Raw genomic sequence first — 14,060 nt, 5'->3', positions numbered from 1 at the left:
AGTTTGAGACCAGCCAGGCCAACATGGTAAAAACCCGTTTCCATTAAAAATACAAAAATTAACTGGGTGTGCAACTGTAGTCCCAGCTACTAGGGAGGCTGAGGCAGGAGAATCATTTGAACCTGAGAGGTGGAGGTTGCAGTGAGTTGAGATTGCACCACTGCACTCCAGCCTGGGTAATACAGCCAGACTCTGTCTCAAAAAAAAGAAATACAAATGGCTCTTAAACACATGAAATGACGTTTAAAGTTACCTGAAATAAAGCAGTGCAAATCAAAATGATTTTGACAAGCCATCTTCACCTATTAATTTGGCAAAAACAAGAAAGTTTGGCAATGCACTGTTAAGGCTGTGGCAAAACAAGCCTTCTAATTTATTACTGAAAAATATACAAATTGAAACTCTAGGAAAGGCAATTTAGCCATAACCATTAATGTTTTTTTTTGTTTGTTTGTTTTTTTTTTGAGACAGAGTTTAGCTCTGTCACCTAGGCTGGAGTGCAGTGGCGCAATCTCAGCTCACTGCAACCTCCGCCTCCCAGGTTCAAGCTATTCTCCTGCCTCAGCCTCCTGAGTAGCTGGGACTACAGGCACGTGCCACCACTCCCAGCTAATTTTTTTGTATTTTTTTTTTAGTAGAGATGGGGTTTCACCATGTTAGCCAGGATGGTCTCGATCTCCTGACCTTGTGATCCGCCTGCCTCAGACTGCCAAAGTGTTGGGATTACAGGTGTGAGCCACCACGCTCAGACCTTGCCATTAAAATTTTAAGTGTATATTCCCTTTGACTTGGCAATCACACTTCTCAAATTCATCTTGCAGATATATTTGCCCACAAGGGAAATGATATGTACAGTGATTGTATAATCAAAATATCGGCAGGCAGTAAGCTAGCAATCCATCAGTTTAACTACAGTTAAATGAAATAAGTTCCATCCCAATAACAGGATACAATGAAACTATAATGGGAGCTAAGGGAGAAGAATAAAAGATCTCCATTCATTGTGAAGTGTGAAGAGTCAGGTACAGAACTGTGTATATGGCGACAACCTTTCATATACAAAAGAAAAAAGAGGAGGCGATTAAATTGATGTGTACAGTCAATGCAACTCCAATTGAAATCCCATGAGATTTTTTTTTTGGTAAAAATTGATAATTTGATTCTAAAATTCATCTGGAAATGCAAAGGACCTAAAATAGCCAAAATAACTCTGCAGAAGAAAAACAAAGTTGGAGGAAGAACACTACTTGATTTTGAAAGTTGTTACCAGCATGGGCTGAAGACCCACTTGTTAAGTACTATGCTGACTGCCTGGGGGACAGGATTGTTGGGACCTCAAGCCTCAGAGTCATACGATTTACCCATGCCACAAAGCTATACCCTTTAATCTATAATAAAAGTCAAAATTTTAAAAATAAAATAAATGTGAAATTAGGGCCAAAAAAGAGAAAACTGTTATAAAGCTACAGCAATCAAAACAGCATAGTATTGGCTTAAAGAGAGCAGATAGATCAATGGAACCTAATAGAGTGCATAAATAAATCCATACATCAATGGACAACTGATATTGAACAAGGTTACAAAAGCGATGAGGTGGAGAAAGGATGGCCTTCTCAATAAATGGTGCCGGGACATTTGATAGTCACATGTGAAAAAATGAACTTGGATCCCTACCTGGAACCATACTTTGTCCTCACAAAAGATCTGAACAGACACTTCAACACAGAAGATATAGGTAAGGCAAAAAAAGCACACGAGAAGATGCTCAACATCATTAGTCACTAGGGGAATACATTAGAAAACTTTTTGGGGTGATGGATTTGTTCCCTATCCCCAATTGTGGTGATGGTTTCACAAGTATACACATAAGTTAAAACATATCAAATTGCACATTTTAAATGTGTGCACTTTGTCATATATTTTTTTTTCCTTTTGAGATGGGGTCTCACTCTGTTGCCCAGGCTGGGGTACAGGGGCACCATCTTGGCTCACTGCAACCTCCAACTCCCGGGTTCAAGAGATTCTCCTGCCTCAGCCTCCTGAGTAGCTGGGATTACAGGCATGCGTCACCATGCCCAGCTAATTTTTGTATTTTCAGTAGAGACGGGGTTTTACCGTGTTGGCCAGGCTGGTCTTGAACTCCTGATCTCAGGTGATTCGCCCGCCTCAGCCTCCCAAAGTGCTGGTATTACAGGCATGAGCCACAGTGCTCAGGCTGTTCTATATTATTTATGCCTAAAACAAAACAAAACAAAACAAAACAAAAGCTGTTTTAAGGAAAGAAAGGAAGGAATAAAGGAGGTAGATTGAGAGGAATAGTCATACTTTCAACAAGAATCTCTAGATATAAAAGAGACTAGTAGGGCATGCACGGTGGCTCATGCCTGTAATCCCAGCACTTTGGGAGGCTGAGACGGGTGGATCACGAGGTCAGGAGTTCGAGACCAGTCTGGCCAACATGGTGAAACTTTGCCTCTACTAAAAATACAAAAATGAGCCGGGTGTGGTGGCAGATGCCTGCAATCCCAGCTACTCGGGAGGCTGAGGCAGAGAATCGCTTGAACCCGGGAGGGGGAGGTTGCAGTGAGCTGAGATCATACCACTGTACTCCAGCCTGGGCAACAGAGTGAGACTCCGTCTCAAAAAAAAAAAAAAAAAAAAAGAGACTAGTGAAAGTTGTTATGAGGAGTGAGACTTTTAAATATTGAATTATCTTTTCATACTTTTAAAATTAAAAATACTGAACCATATGAACACATTTTCTATTTCAAAAATTAAACAATAAAAAATAGAAATGATTTTTAGGCCAGAAGGAGTAATTTGAGTTAATATTTTTCCTGCTTAAGTCACAAAGCCTCCCAAACTAAGAGCCACCCAAGCCCACAAGCTTCTCCCTAGAGCAGCAACTGCAGCTCTTCACATTGTCCTCTTGGGTGACTGGCAGTGCTCAGAGATGGGGACTTCCTGTTGCTATAGACAGAGTGGTGTGTTTTGTTAGGTCATTTATATGCACACACATATTCTTTGCCCTCAGAAGAGTCTGGGTAACATCTTAAAGTCATGTCAAAATAGTGGCAAGGACCAATGGAATTTGAAAGACTGTTTTCAGAGTCAAAGACCAGTATGGATTTACCACCATATTGTCCAATTAATTATCAGCTAAGATGACCTTAGCAATAAGATGCATAGAAAGAAATAACTCTCACAATTTAAAAATCATCAGGAATTTTGCTTCAAAACGTGAATCAAATAGAATGTATTTGTATTAATCAAATAGTAATGTGTTAACAATAAATATGAGGAAGGAAAATTTTAATATGGAGAGAAATTTAAACTTCCTGATCTAGGATGGTGGTTAAAAATCCAAGGTGCTGGCCTAGTGCGGTGGCTCATGCCTGTAATCCCAGCACTTTGGGAGGCTGAGGCGGGTGGATCATTTGAGGTCAGGAGTTGGAGACCAGCCTGATCAACATGGTGAAACCCCGTCTCTACCAAAAGTACAAAAATATTAGCCAGGCATGGTGGCGCATGCCTGTAGTCCCAGCTACGGGGGAGGCTGATGGCTTGAACCCAGGAGGCAGAGGTTGCAGTAAGCCAAGGTCACACCACTGCACTCCAGCCTGGGTGACAGAGCAAGACTCCGTTAAAAAAAAAAAATCCAAAATCCAAGGTGCTCTGGCCAAGTTTAAAATACAGATTGGCGATAACCTGTTTATGACTTCCAGTTGGAAAATGTCAATATTCCTTTGGCCCCTGATGCTGAGACTGTTGCAATTATTCTGGAAGGCTGTTGTAAGCCCTGAAATGTCTCCTTGTTTCTTTTCCATGAGAGGATTAAAGATATTGGATGTGGCTTGTAGAGTGAACGTGGGAGGGTTTTTCAGTCTAGCATTTCTCATCAGGAATCAATTCTCCCAGTTGATAAGAATCAACCTTTAGAATAGAGGTTGATTTGCCCACTGGGAGTCATCTTGCAGTTTCATTATAAAATGGTTCTGCTGAGCCAAGCTGCATAATGAATAAACCAATCTATGGAAATGCTATAGGAGGTTTTCTGTTACCATCCATTTGGGGGTTCCCACCTATCTTCGGCTTCCTTATTTAAATTTTGTGTGAACAACATAAAAACTTTGTGCTCATTGAAGAGTTTAACAAAAACAACACAAAGGACTGTTTCTAAAGGAGCTTTGAAAGTTCTAGAAAATTTACATCAAGATTTTTTCACTGCAAACATCTTCAGTAAATAGAAACTCAAAAGGGATCTTTTATATTTACGGAATTTGTCCAAGACTGAGCTATTTTATAGGATTTTGTGGCTTGGGGTGAAAATATTTTTATGACCTAACAGCAAAAAAGCAAACAAACAAAAAAAAAAAACCCAAACCTGATTAACTAAAATATCATCAGCTGAGCTTCTGAAACCCCCAGAGACCCCTTAAGACTCTCAATTCCAGCTGGGCACGGTGGCTAACGCCTGTAATCCCAGCACTTTGGGGAGCCAAGGCAAGTGGATCACTTGAGGTCAGGAGTTCGAGACCAGCCTGGCCAACATGGAAAAACCCCGTCTCTACTAAAATTACAAAAATTAGCCGGGCATGGTGGCAGACACCTGTAATCCCAGCTACTTGGGAGGCTGAGGCAGGAGAATAGCTTGAACCTGGGAGGTGGAGATTGCAGTGAGCCGAGATCATGCCATTGCACTCCAGCCTGGGCGACAGAGCAAGACTTCGTTTCAAAAAAAAAAAAAAGTCTCAATTCCTATAAACTGATACAAGATCGCTCTTCAAACTAACCAAGAGGACTTCATTGCTTTTAGAGGACACAATTAATTCTGCTTTGCAAGTTTCCCCACCTCTACAGAGAAAATGTTCTTCTCTATTTGACTCTGTCTTCACCTTTCTTAACAGCTATCCCAAATCCCACATTATACCCAGATCAATTCTGTGAAGCAGCTAGCCTGGGCTAAAGTTAAATGTACCTTTAAAAAGCAATAGGGCCGGGTGCAGTGGCTCACGCCTGTAATCCCAAGACTTTGGGAGGTTAAGGTGCGCGCATCCCTTGAGCCCAGGAGTTCGAGACCAACCTGGGCAACAGGGCAAACCTCCCCAAACCCTGTCTCTACAAAAAAAAAAAAAAAAAAAAAAAAAGAAAGAAAAAATCAGCCAGGTGTGATAGTGTGTGCGTGTAGTCCCAGCTACTTTTGAGGCTGAGGTGGGAGGATCACCCCTGTCTCAAAAGAATAAATAAAAATAGCTGGGCGTGGTGGCTCACACTTGTAATCCCAGCACTTTGGGAGGCCGAGGTGGGTGGATCAGCTGAGGTCAAGAGTTTGAGACCAGCCTGACCAACATGGAGAAACCCCGTCTCCACTAAAAATACAAAATTAGCCAGCATGGTGGTGCATGCCTGTAGTCCCAGCTACTCCAGAGGCTGAGGTAGGAGAATCGCTTGAACCTGGGAGGCAGAGGTTGTGGTGAGCCGAGATTGCTCCATTGCACTCCAGCCTGGGCAACAAGAGCAAAATTCTGTCTCAAAAAAAAAAAAAAAAAGAAGAAGAAGAAAAATAAAAATAAGAGGCAGTGGCAAGCCAGAGCATACACAGCCTGGTAAGCCTATAAGGATGTTGAGATGAACCCTGAGAGCAAAAGTAAGTCCATGGAAAGTTGCTAGATAGAGAATGAAATGACTGTGTTTATATCTGAAAGTGTTCGCCCTGGCTGGAGTGTGGAGATTAGATTGGAGAGGTGTGGGGAATCCAGAAGATAGGTGGAGAGGCTAGCCAGAGGGAGGAGGCGACTTGCATTGCACTAGAGGGAAAGGATGGATGCCAAAGCACAAGAGTGTAGGTGTCAACGGAGGGCTGTCAGATAGCACCCATTTAATAGCTTGAAATAAGAGACTGGTAATTTGCTGAGATCTGGGGCTGTGGGAAGGACCTATGGTTTATTATCACTTTACAACTGAAACATCTGTGGCTTAGAAAGGTTAAGAAACTTGACCAGGCTCACCAAGCCAGAAAATGAGTTCTGTGATCTATGGAACGCATCTCTCTGGCTTCATTCAGAGCTCTAACTGTACAGGAGTTACCATTGTTCACCCTCCTTAAAGAGTGAGCATCCAGGGGGACTTTAAAATAATTGTAATTTTTTTAGTGAGAGACAAAGTGCTTACAAGTAAGCAGCTTGCAATCATGAAGAAGCCTGGGAATCACTGAAGCAAATCTCAGTGCTTAAACTTAACTACAGGAAAAGGAAAGTTAAGTTTTCGGTTCCTCAAATTAATAGTTTCATCGTAATGATAATTCCCACTTTTAGTTTGCCATTTACAATCCAATTTTATTTTTTATTGCATCTATCATCTATTTATAATTTATTTATTAATTAGAGACAGGGTTTCTCTCTGTAGCCCCAGGCTGGAGTGTAGTGGCGTGATCACAGTTCACTGCAGCCTAGACCTCCCTGGCTCAAACGATCCTCCCACCTCAGCCTCCTAAGTAGTTAGGACCACAATCCCATGCCAATAAGCCCGGCTAATTTTTGTAATTTTTGTAGAGGGGTGGGGGCGAGGGGGAGCTCACCATGTTGCCCAGGCTGGTCTCGAACTCCTGGCCTCAAGCGACCCTCCACCTCCGCCTCGGCCTCCCAAAGTGTTGGGACTACAGGCGTGAGTCACCGCCCTCGATCTCATGTAAAATATTACTGAGATTTTCCAACTGTTTCATTGATTTGTTAAGTGCACTCGGCTTGGACCCCCTCCCCGATTCCCAGTCCTGGGACAGGGAAAGGAGCACTAGGGGCGCTCGCAGTGATGTTTGCCTGTTCTCTTTCCGAAGCCTGTTTTGAGGAGCAAAAACCAGAATGTCCAGGAAGGCTCTTTGAAGATGTCTGTGAGTTTGCCTGGGGACAGCTCCTGGAAGGCAGTGTCCCCGCGACTAGGGCGAGCCCCGGACTCCCCACCATCCCGGACTCCCCAACACCCAGAGGCGCGGCGCCGCGAGCAGGACAAAGTAGCAAATACAGCACAACCCGCCTGAAACGCGGAAGTGGCCCGGAGACAACATGGCGGCGTAGGCGTCAGGTGCCCTAACCTCGAGCCGGCGGCCAGGTACGGTGGCCTGTGGGGGACGCCACATTAAAAGAACAGAAACGCTCATCCTGCCCCTGGAAGAGCGAAGTGGGGGCCGGTGAAGCGACCTTGAGCGCAAATATGAGTGGACGCGGAGACCTAACAGCAAGGACCGCAGCGGGAGGCCGCCCCTTGCTGGCCAGAATCGGAATGAAGAGACATGAACAATGCTGTTCATTCTGGCCGTCACGCCAGGCTAATTTTTAAAAAAAAATTTGTGGAGACGGGGGTCGCACTATGTTGCCCAGGCTGGTCTTGAACTCCTGGCCTCATGTGATCCTCCCACCCTGGCCTCCCAAAGGCCTAAGCCACCGCACCTGGCCATTCAACTATTACTTTAAGCCACACACTTCTGGATAATAGAGCATGTATTAGTCTACTATTGCCACAATAAAGAGGTGTAACAAAATGCCTCCCAAACTCAGAGGCCTAACCCAACAATCGTTTATTCTCTCTCATGCATCTGCAGGTCACTGATGTGGGCTGAGTTCAGCTGGACGTGTCTCCAAGCTGAAGACTGGTCCCTGTCTTCTCCATGTCTCTCACCTTCCTTGGACCAGTGGGTCAGTCAGGGTGTGTTCTTCTCATGGTGATTGTTCACAGAAAAAGCGGTCTTGATCCAGACCCCAAGAGAGGGCTCCTGAATTATACGCAGGAAGGAATTCAAGACAAGTTGTAGGGTGCAGTGAGAGTTTATTGAAAGCTCCTCCATTAGAGTAGGGTATCCTCAGGAAGCAGGCAAAGGAATGCCCCATCTTTGTTTTAACTTTTTCTTTCCTTCTTCTTTTTTTTTTTTTTTGAGAGGGACTCTTGCTCTTTTGCCCAGGCTGGAGTGCAGTGGCGCAATCTCGGTTTGCAGCCTCTGCCTCCTGGGTTCAAGCGATTCTCTTGCCTCAGCCTCCTGAGTAGCTGGGATTACAGGCACCTGCCACCATGCCTGGCGAATTTTTGTGGTTTTAGTAGAGACAGGGCTTCGCCATGTTGGCCAGGCTGGTCTCAAACTCCTGACCCCAGGTGATCCACCCGCCTCGGCCTCCCAAAATGCTGGGCCACTGCGCCCCACCTGTTTTAACTTTTTCTTATATAGGGGTTTTGTCTATGTAAAAGCTGTACGTATGTGCATGTGGGCTGACAGCAGGACAAAATTTATTATTTTGTTGATGTAAAGAAAACTGTCCTTGACATTTTAGTGTGTAAGTAAGCATAACTATAATTATCTTGAAAGCATATATTGCGAGTATTGGGACATCTGGTCACTCTGTTGTTACAAGATTGTGTCCTTGCAGGTATCTTTAGGCTGTTTTCTCAACTGTAAACATCTTATGACCATGGGTCGTGACTGGCAAGGAATGTGCCTTAGTCTCAAGATGGAGCTGAACTTAAAATGGTGTCACTCTGGCCTTCCTAGGCCCCGGCTTCCCTAATAATGGCAGAAGCAAAAACACAAGTTCAACTGCACAAACACATTGTAAACCTTTGCTTGCATCAGACCTGCCAATATCCTATGGCCAAAGTAAATGCACATGGCTAAGCCCAGCAGAAATGAAGCAGGGAAGTATATTCCTTCTGTATGGGAGAGGGGAGTGTGAAAGGAAAATATTTTGGACCCCAAAAATATTTTCCTTTTTATGAAGGAAAACTCAAGCTGGAAACTGCATAAGGCAAACCTGCCTCTCATTCTATTTGAAGTTATCCCTCTGCTCACTGAGATATATGCACATCTTACTTGCCTGCTTTGGAAACGCTAATCAGAAACTCAAAAGAATGCAACCGTTTGTGGCTCACTTATCTATGACCTGGAATCCCCCTCTGTGCTTCGAGTCTTCCTGCCTTTGCTTCAAATTGTCCTGCCTTTCCAGACCCAACCAATGTAATTCTTCTATTGATTGATGTCTCATGTCTCCCTAAAATGTATAAAAGCAAGCTGTGCCCCACCACCTTGGGCACATGTCATCAGGACTTCCTGAGGCTGTGTCATGGATGCATCCTTAACCTTGGCAAAATAAACTTTCTAAATTAACTGAGACCTGTCTCTGATTTTCTGGGTTCACAGGAGCATGTCTGATTACTTTATATAATAATCTAACACAAAGCACATGGTTAGACCACTGAATTAATTCCATAAGTAGGAGCTCACTGTCACACTTTCTTTACTAAAAATGTGTCCCAGGGTGAGAGATGCTGCATACCCTAAAGACACATGCAGCATTCTGTAAGTCCATAGATGTGGATGCTGCAGGCAGAGAAGGCACATCCCTGTGTGGACAGAGTCTATACCTGGGAGGCATATTGCTGCCTCCTCCAGGAGTCTGATGTAATTTACTTGCCGTCAAGTGGCCAGCTGGTCTCCCTAAAGAATTGTGTCCTGGCTGGATGCGGTGGCTCACGCCTATAATCCCAGCACTTTGGGAGGCTGAGGCGGGAGGATCCTGGCCAATATGGTGAAACCCCGTCTCTACTAAAAGTACAAAAATTAGCCAGGTGTGGTGGCAGCCGCCTGTAGTCCCAGCTACTCAAGAGGCTGAGACAGGATAATTGATTGAACCAGGGAGGCAGAGGTTGCAGTGAGCCAAGATTGCACCATTGCACTCCAGCCTGGGCAACAGAGTGAGACTCTGTCTCAAAAAAAGAAAAAAGAAAAAAAAAAGAATCGTGTCCTATCAGGTTCTCAAAGTTGGCTTCTGCTGTTGGCAGGCTGGGGGCTGGGTACCTAACAGTGAGAGTGGCCAGCTAGATCAGCTAGGATGAAGGGCAGTTCATGAGGCTGAACACATGCATAGCCTCTATCCTGTTACTATAGCCACTTTGCATATGGGCTCTTTGAGCAAGAACTGAGATGTTTTGGGAGGAAAAGTCCAACATCCACAGATGACAGAGACCTCCTCCATACCGAATGCCTTCTGATGGATGTTTGCAGAGGACAAGAAATCTTCACATTCAATGCCCATTCAAAAAGGTCTATCCACATCCCCACCAGACCTCCTGTACCTAATCTTTAATCTTGTTCTTTCTTAGTCCCTGATCAACTGGCCAACCCTCGAGCCAGTGTCCATCAGTACTTTTTTTTTTTTTTTTTTTTTTTTTGAGATGGAGTTTTGCTCTTGCTGTGTAGGCTGGAGTACAATGGTGCAATCTTGGCTCACTGCAATGTCTGCCTTCCAGGTTCAAGCGATTCTTGTGCCTCAGCCTCCTGAGTAGCTGGGATTACAGGTATGTCCCACCGTGCCCAGCTAATTTTTGTATTATTAGTAGAGGCGGGGTTTCTCCTTGTTGGTCAGGCTGGTCTCGAACTTCCAACCTCAGGTGATCTGCTCACCTAGGCCTCCCAAAGTGCTGGGATTACAGGCGTGACCCACCGTTCCCGGCCTGGTCCTTCAGGCCATCCCTACTTAGCTGAGAAGTGGAAAACCAGGCACGGTGCTCAGAGTTCCACCATCTGAGATGACTTCCCTTCACCACTGTCTTTTTTTTCTTTTTCTTTTTTTTTGAGATGGAGTCTCCTTCTTGTCACCCAGGCTGGAGTGCAGTGGTGTGATCGCGGCTCACTACAACCTCTGCCTCCCGTGTTCAAGTGATTCTCCTGCCTCAGCCTCCTGAGTAGGTGGGATTACAGGCACCTGCCACCACACCCAACTAATTTTTGTACTTTTAGTAGAGATGGGGTTTCGCCATGTTGGCCAGGCTGGTCTCGAACTTCTGACTTCAGATGATCCGCCCACCTCAGCCTCCCAAAATGATGGGGTTACAGGTGTGAGCCACCTCGCCCAGCTTCACCACTGTCTTTTTAGGGCTTCTTCCAAGTGAGGCTAGAGTAGACTGGCTGGGCATGTGCCAGAATATTATGCAGATATCAACTCTAGGCCCATTTTTCCATCCTGTACTAACTGGACATAGAGAAATCCTATGAGTTTATAGGTGTGGGCTGAGGCAGAGGTGGGAATTTTTTTTTTTTTTTTTTTTTTTTTTGAGACGGAGTCTTGCTCTGTCGCCTGGGCTGGAGTGCAGTGGCCGGATCTCAGCTCACTGCAAGCTCCGCCTCCCGGGTTTATGCCATTCTCCTGCCTCAGCCTCCGGAGTAGCTGGGACTACAGGCGCCCGCCACCTCGCCCGGCTAGTTTTTTGTATTTTTAGTAGAGATGAGGTTTCACCGTGTTAGCCAGGATGGTCTCGATCTCCTGACCTCGTGATCCGCCCATCTCGGCCTCCCAAAGTGCTGGGATTACAGGCTTGAGCCACCGCGCCCGGCCCCGAGGTGGGAATTTAAATGACCCTCTTGTACAGCCTGCTTGTACAGTTCTACATACACTTTTTATTTCACAACGGAATGTTGCTGTGTAAATTCAATTTTTATTTTTTTATTTTTTAGACAGAATTTCACTTTGTCACCAAGGCTGGAATACAGTGGCCTGATCTTGGCTTACTGGAACTTCCACCTCCCAGGTTCAAGCAACTCTCTTGCCTCAGCTTCCTGAGTAGCTAGATTATAGGAGCACACCACCACACCCAGCTAATTTTTGTATTTTTAATAGAGACGGGATGTTGCCATGTTGCCCAGGCTGGTCTCGAACTCCTGGCCTCAAGTGATCTGCCTGCCTCGGCCACCCAAGGTGCTGGGACTACAGATGTAAGCCACCATGCCCGGCCAGTAAATTCAGTTTTAATGATCAGATGAAACTAAATTAATGAAGGGCAGTTCAGATGAATCTCTTGGTGCCACCTGGCAGGAGCAGTGGCCCTCAAGTGAGGATGCAGCCAGCCTGCAATGAGGAGCTAGGGGAATAAAGACCCCAACCTCACATCCCACTTCTGTTCTTCTGCAAGTGTTCCCCATTGGCTGCAGCTGACCAGGAGTCAGAGAACGAGACAGCCCATTGATGTGGTTCACATGAGTCAGCCTCTGGGGCAGAGCAGGATGAAGTGGAGAAATTCATCTGGACAGGCTACGGTGGGCAGCCTGTAAGATGGTACCCAGTGAGCTCCACCCCTGGTATTCACCTCTAGGGCTGGTCTGTGTGACCAGTAGAATATGGCAGAGACAATGACATTTCACCTAACAAGCCAGGTTAGAAAAGACACTGAAACCTCAGTTCTGGTCACTGCAGTGGGGAGCTTTTCATGGCCCATGACTCCCACCTGCTGGCATCCATGCCCATGTGTAATACCCTTCCTTTGAGTGTATGCTGGACCAAGTGACTTGATCCTAATTAATCAAATATGGCAAAAGTATTGGGATATATCCCTTGTGAGATCAGGCAACTAAAGGTTCTAAATTCCATCTTGGTTGCTGGCTTTAGCCAAGCAAGAGGCCTGTGTGGAAAGAATTGAGGGAGACCTTTGGCCAACACCCACCTGAGTGCGTATGGAAGGGGATCCACCCCAGGTGAGACTTAAGAATCTCAAGTTAAGCTGACTGCAGCTTTTGGAGAGACTCAGCTCAGAGTCCTCAGCTAAACTGTGCCCAGATTCCTAGTCCACAGAAATGTGAGATAACAAATGCCATCTGATGCTTTGGGGTAATTTATTATAAAACAAAGGTAACTAATATTCTCTCTCTCTCTGATCACCCGCTTTAGGTGAAGTCAGCGGCTGTGTCATTAGCAGCTCTATGGGGAGCCCACCTGGCAAGGAACTGAGGTTTTCTGACCACAGCTTATGAGTGAGCCTGAGGGCAGATCCCACCCACCCAAGCCTTCAGATGACTGCAGACCCTGCCTTCAGCATGATTCATGAGAGACCTGAGCCAGGACCTCCAGCTAACCCACTACCTTATTCCTGACCATCAGAAACTGCGCAAGGTAGGGCCTGGCGTGGTGGCTCAGGCCTGTAATCCGAGCATTTTGGGAGGCCAAGGTGGACAGATCACTTGAGGTCTGGAGTTTGAGACCAGCCTGGCCAATATGGTGAAACCTCGTGTCTACTCAAAATACAAAAATTAGCCAGGCGTAGTAGTACACACCTGTAATCCCAGCTCCTCGGGAGGCTGAGCCAGGAGAATCTCTTGAATCTAGTAGGTGGAGGTTGCAGTGAGCTGAGATTGCACCACTGCACACTCCAGCCTGGGTGACAGAACTGAGACTGTCTCAAAAGAAACTGCTAAGGTAATAAATGTTTGGGGTTTTAAGCTGCTAAGGTGTGGGATAATTTGCTTCGCAGCAATTGATACTAATTCATGAACCAACAGAAAACATTCAGCAAAGAGGAAAAGAGAGAAGTTCATAAAATTAGGTGAAATATTCCTTAGGAATAGTATTTGGTACTTTTTTTTTTTTCTGAGATGGAGTCTCACTCTGTTACCCAGACTGGAGTGCAATGGCACGATCTCGGCTCACTGCAACCTCCGCCTCCCGGGTTCAAGTGATTCTCTTGCCTCAGCCTCTGAGTAACTGAGATTACTGGATTACTGGCACGTGCCACCACGCCTGGCTAATTTTTGTATTTTCAGTAGACACGGGGTTTCACCATGTTGGCCAGACTGGTCTCGAACTCCTGACCTCAAGTGATCCACCCACTTTGGCCTCCCAAAGTGCTGGGGTTGATTACAGGCGTGAGCCACTGTGCCTGGATCTGGTTCATATTCTTGATAGGCCCTGAACCTATATATGGAGTTATTTTTTTGAGGACCTTTCATAAAAAAAGGGTTTTCTTTTGCTTCAGGGACAAACTCTGGTATTCCACTAAATTGAGAATAAAGGGCCAGGCACTTTGGGAGGCTGAGGCAGGAGGATCACTTGATCTCAGAAGTTGGAAACCAGCCTGGGCGACACAGGGAGACCCCTCCCCTCCTCCATCTCCACAAAAATAAAAAATAAAAATAAAAAAAAACGAGCCGGGCGTGGTGGCGTGCACCTATAGTCCCAGCTACTTGGGAGGCTGAAGTGGGAGGCTCGCTTGAGCCCAGGAGTTCGAGGCTGCAGTGAACTATGATAGCACCACTG

At 45.6% G+C, this 14,060-nt stretch overlaps 1 long non-coding RNA gene across 1 annotated transcript; it reads left to right on the top strand.

Annotated features, from left to right (window-relative positions):
* Positions 1-6,832: 6,832 nt before the first annotated feature.
* LOC115895530 lies at positions 6,833-9,014 on the top strand. The gene is made up of 3 exons (XR_004055730.1): positions 6,833-7,104; positions 7,595-7,688; positions 8,412-9,014. It is a non-coding gene; the product is annotated as an uncharacterized LOC115895530 (long non-coding RNA).
* The last annotated feature ends 5,046 nt before the right edge of the window (positions 9,015-14,060 follow it).

Source organism: Rhinopithecus roxellana, chromosome 21, assembly GCF_007565055.1.
Source record: "Rhinopithecus roxellana isolate Shanxi Qingling chromosome 21, ASM756505v1, whole genome shotgun sequence".
NCBI classification, from domain to species: Eukaryota; Metazoa; Chordata; class Mammalia; order Primates; family Cercopithecidae; genus Rhinopithecus; species Rhinopithecus roxellana.
This window is presented reverse-complemented; position numbering and strand designations above follow the sequence as displayed.